Source organism: Sminthopsis crassicaudata, chromosome 2 (genome assembly GCF_048593235.1).
Source record: "Sminthopsis crassicaudata isolate SCR6 chromosome 2, ASM4859323v1, whole genome shotgun sequence".
Taxonomy (NCBI): Eukaryota; Metazoa; Chordata; class Mammalia; order Dasyuromorphia; family Dasyuridae; genus Sminthopsis; species Sminthopsis crassicaudata.
Window position 1 is genome coordinate 438872148 of NC_133618.1, and position 5432 is coordinate 438877579.

General features: G+C 38.5%; 1 pseudogene; it reads left to right on the forward strand.

Moving 5' to 3' along the window:
• Positions 1-4090: 4090 nt before the first annotated feature.
• LOC141552888 (large ribosomal subunit protein uL16-like) lies at positions 4091-4610 on the forward strand (annotated as a pseudogene).
• The last annotated feature ends 822 nt before the right edge of the window (positions 4611-5432 follow it).

The following is a 5432-nucleotide window of genomic DNA, read 5'->3' on the forward strand; positions in this document are numbered from 1 at the left end:
AGTTGCCATCTGTACTATTGGAGAGGCATCCATATTAATGAGATCATGAAGTTGCAAGTATGTGTTGTTGTTTTTTAACTCTCCAGGTGCCTATAAATCTTTACCTGTGGGAACCTGAAGTTTTCTCTCTCTAGCATTTATTTTTCTCCTCTGAAAAATGATGGGAAGGACTACATGTTCTCGCCCATTGGTAAGGGACTCTTTCCTTATTGGTGGACATAAAGGTTCCATCCTGCATGGAGGTGAGGCAGAATTGGTGAGATGTGAGAACTTCAGTTCTCAATTAGTCCCCTTTTTGGGACTCTCCAAGCAAGGGTTTTCTTTGAGTGTGACATCATCAGCTTTCAGTTTCAAGAGAGAAAATAGAAAAGGCTAACTTCACTTGAAGTTGATGAAGGAAGACTCTGGGAAAACATAAAAGGAGCAGGCAGTCACCATCATGTCTCCATTCCCAGTTTGCTACTCCAGAGACTTAAAGGAGTTTTCCCTTGAGTAAGATCCAGGATACTTTCTGTTGAGCAGAACTATCTCCCAATGACAGAACTCCTTCATTCTTTACTGTCTGGTATATAGTTTCCTATGTATACCTTGCTTTATGTTTATCTACTTTGATTCATTTTTTTGCTACGATTTGGCTAAATGAGTTTCTATACCATTCTTTATGAGTATTCTTGAGTATACAACTTAAAAGAAGTCACCCTTTAGACACAGAAATAGGAGTCCCCATTTCCAGAATAACAAAGCAATCAAAAGTTAGCTCAAACCTGATCGAATGGCCTATGCAATGTTTAAAGGAGAAAATAGAATCATAGTCTAGTATCCTGTCTCCCTCAGAGAACAGTAAAGTGGCCACCAATCCCAAACTCTTGCTTCCTCTACTGGCAAGAATGAATGTCTTTCTTGGAAAAGGGTGAGGGAAGAAGAGACCAATGATGCTTATTCTGTCTTCTTTCAAGTCATCCAAGGACAGCCCCTCATCATAAGTGGACCCCCCTTTACATTTGGGGACCACCACTATTATTATTTCATAGCCCTTTCCTTGCAGTATACTCTTATAGGTCTGAGGAAGAAATATGAAGGAAGATAAGAAAACTAAAAATGGTGCTCTTGTTATTTGAATTAGAATGTAGTAGTAGAAAGAATCTGGCTATGGCTTCAGAGAACTTGATTTTGAGTCTAGGCTGTTCCCCTGGCTAGGTGATCGTGGTCAGTCTTTTCTTCCTAATCTGCAATGAGAGGGTTGGACTACTTGATCTCTAAGGGCCCTTCCAGATTTAAGTCATATAACAACTAACAATATTGTGTATAAGAGAGTTTAACCTAGGGCCCCCAACTGTTATCTTTTACATATTTTACACCTTGTTATCCCCAGTACCTGGCATAGTGCTTATTAATTATTAACTTATTATTAATTGCTTGTTGGTTGATTTTTGGTAGGATTGATGAGGGCAGAAGTAAAAACTATGATTAGAATTCAAAGGCAATATTCAGTTCTGTAGGAAAAAATCCCTAGCAATCAGAGCTGTCCAAATTTGTAAAGGATTGAAAGATTACAGAACTTCAGATGGATTCAAAAAGGGGCAAGGAACAAACTTTTGTTGTTTTATTCTGCTTTATTAAAATGCATAGAACATATATATATATGCATGTATAATTACCATTTTCTCCATTTTTCATGTTTCTTTGATGTGTTATATGTTTTTTTTTGGGGGGGTTGGTTTTTTTTTCTCTGAGGCTGGGGTTAAGTGACTTGCCTAGGGTCACACAGCTAGTAAGTGTTAAGTATCTGGGTTAAGATTTGAACTCGGGTCCTCCTGAATTCAAAGCTGATGCTCTATCCACTGCGCCACCTAGCTGCCCCGTGTTATATTTGTTAATGGTCAATAAATTAAAAATAATTATCTAGAAAATAGCGCATTTCTAAGACTAGAGGCTCAATTATTTATTGAAGATTTTGTAAATAAGATTAATGTTCAACTATGGATTGAGTTAAGGAAGTTTACTTTGAAATCCTGGATTCTAGGACAGGGACTATTGTCTCACCCAGCTCTATCCTATTCCTCAATACCAAGCAGAAAGTTTCATATTCAAGCATTCAATTAATGTTCTTGATTGGTTTGTTTTCAAGATAAAGAATCTAAGAAAGATCAAAGTTAGCTTTGGAAAACTTCATGTCATTGTGTTTAGCATAGAGAAAATGGGTGAAAATGAGTAGTTGACAAAATTCCACCTTGTCCATGATGTGGTAGACAGAATCTGGAAATCTGTCAGGAGCTCTGTTTTATTCCTCTAACTTGCTGTGTGAACTACTCTGGGCTTTGTCCTCTTTATCTGTTATGCTGAACTAGAGGTTCCTAGAAGGCTCCTAATCCAAAGTCCACATCTTGAATCCCATTTCCTGAAACTTTAAACATTTCTCTCTCCTCCAAATAATAACACTTATATGGTATGTTAAAGTTTGTAAAAAAAACAAAACAAAACAAAACAAAACAAAAAAACAACTTCCTCACAACAACCTTGTAAGGGTAAGTATACAAATGTGTTTCCTACTTTCCAGATGAAGAAACCAAGACTTTTTTAAAAGGTTAAATGGCATGCCCATGATCACAGAGCTAATATTGGTGGGATTTGAGGCTATGTAGGTCTCGTTTCTCTTAGTCCACTACATTACACTGTAACATATGAGAGTATAAATGATAAAAATTGTTTTAGCCCTAGATGCACAACACTTTTCTGGGAGAGAAAAAGAATGTTCTCATTAAGGGGGCAGTCTTTTCCCAAGTTCTTTGTAGACATCCTTATTCCTACTCCTCCTATAGGAGAGACTGGTTCTGAGGAGGGGACTTAATGCCCAACTCTGCCACCCCCCAATATCTAGAAAAAGTTGTGTCTCTGACTCAACCTCACAGGACTGACACACACCCAGGGGTGTGCTGGGGAGAGATTGAACCTATTCAGCCAGGTGTTCAATCTCCAAGTGTTTACACTTAAGAAATTAGCTATAAATGCTATAAATCAGAATTTAATTTATTTTGTTGATATTCTTCATTGATACTTACAAAAGTGATGGAGAAAGATGTTAATAACAGAGCTTGAGTTTACAAGTATGTCGTACATACTTTTTTTTCTGGAGAATCAATTGTGAAATATTTATGAGCATCCACCTCACACACTAGCCTGCAGGGGATGACCTGGAGGTGGGAAGGATTCTCCTTCCTCCACCCCAACACCTAACACACAAACAAACCCTCCAGACCTCAGCTGCCACTTGACCTTTAGTCGGATTCCTTTACTGTTTACTTTTCTCAGGCAAAACTTACAGGAGGAGAAGAACAGGGGAGGCTCACACGTAATTGGATGTCAGAGGAATTGTTATCTGTGTCGAGGGCTCTTCTGACCTGGGCACTAAGGGAGGGCAGGTGCCAAGTCTGATTCATCACCAACACCACCCCTACCCCGCCTCCCAGAGCCAGCATATTACAGGGCCAACACGAAGTAGACTTTTAATCAATGTTGATCTACGTGGACAGGGGAGGAGAAGCTCACCAAAGTCTCCTATTGGCTCCTGTCACCAGGTCCTGCCTCCAGCCACAGCCAATGCCTGGTTCTTTTAAAATTGGGACAATTCAACACATGTAAAATGTATGGGATTACCTGCCATGGGGGGGGGGGGGGAGGGAGTGGAGGGAGGGAGGGGATAATTTGGAAAAATGAATAAAAAAAATAAAATAAAATAAAATAAAAATAATAATAATAAAATTGGGACAATTCCAAGTTCTTTCCTCTTTTTTTTCTCACTGTTCTGTCCCAAATTCCCCATTTGGGGGATAGCTACTTTTCCACAAATCTCAAACCTTAACACCCAAACTCAATGGGAGATTTTCCCAGGTCCTTAGGAAGTGGAGGATAGAGACAAATAGAACTAGAGAAAAGTCCCATAGAGGATCCTTAGGGGTTGTGAGGGACCTTAAGGAATTTGACCAGGCATGGAAGGATATTGGGCGGTTGATGCATTCTTAGGATGTCATCATAGGGAATCAACTTTCAGGCATAAGATTCTAGGAGCTGATCATTTGTAACTTTCCCTTATCTCTATGGGTTGCCCACCCTGCCTGTGTATTGCCACAGATACTATAAAAACAAACTATATCCAAAATTATGTTTCTGCAGAAGTGTTCCTGAGGCAAAGATATGAATTTTTGACTTAGGTCAAAAAAAAGCAAAAGTGGAAACTTTGTGGTCATATTGTGAGTGATCATTATGAACAACTGTCCTCTGAAGTCTTGGAGGCTGCACAGATCTGTGCCAGCAAATATATGCGAAATGCCCAGGGTATAGTTGTTTGTGTCCATATACTGACAAGTGATTATATCTATTCCCACCAAGGTCTAGAACTAAGAGCATGTGATTAAGGCTTTGCATAGAGCCAAGGTTAAGCTCCCTAGGCCCCAGAAGATCCACATCTCAAATTAGTGGACTTCACAATATTTAATGTAGTTGAATTTTAAGACATGGCAGCTAAGAAACGTCTCATTCCTGAAGTCTGTGGGGTTAAGTATATCCCCAGCTGTGGTCCACTAGACAAGTGGCATGTATTCCACTCATCTTAAAGGGGAAGGATCACGTGTATTAAGTTGTAATCCTTCCTTATCCCCAGATCTTGGTTACAAATAAATCTGAGTTGCTGCTTAAAAAAACACAAAAACAAAACAAAACAAAACAACAAGTGAACTTATATATAATAAGTGTATCTAGGATCATACAATTAAGAACTAGAAAGGATTTCAGAGATTATCTGCTAAAATCTCATTTTACAGATGAGGAAAGTAAGACTCAAAACCCTGGGCTCATACAAAACTAGAGATAGAGCTATTATTCTGACTTGGGCTGGGACTTTTGTTGGACAATCAATGAGAGCCGGAGTGATTAGGATTTAACCCATGGATTTTTTTTTTTTTTTTTTGTATAGCTTTTTATTTACAAGACATATGCATAGGTAATTTTTCAGTATTGCCCCTCACAAAACCTTCTGTTCCAACTTTTCCCCTCCTTCCCTTCACCTCCTCTCCTAGATGGCAGGTAGTCCAATACATAATAAATATGTTAAAGTATATGTTAAGTATAAAATACATATACATATTTATACATTTATCTTGCTGCACAAGAAAAATCAGATTTAGAAATAAGGTAAAAATAACCTGAGAAGGAAAACAAAAATGCAAGTGGACAAAAACAGGAATAGAAATGCTATATTGTGGTCCACTCTCATTTCCCAGAGTTCTTTCACTGGGTGTATATGACTCTCTTTATTATTGAACAATTGGAACTGATTTGGTTCATCTCATTGTTGAAGAGGGCCACATCCATCAGAATACATCCTCATATACTATTGTTGTTGAAGTGTATAATGATCTCCTGGTCCTGCTCATTTC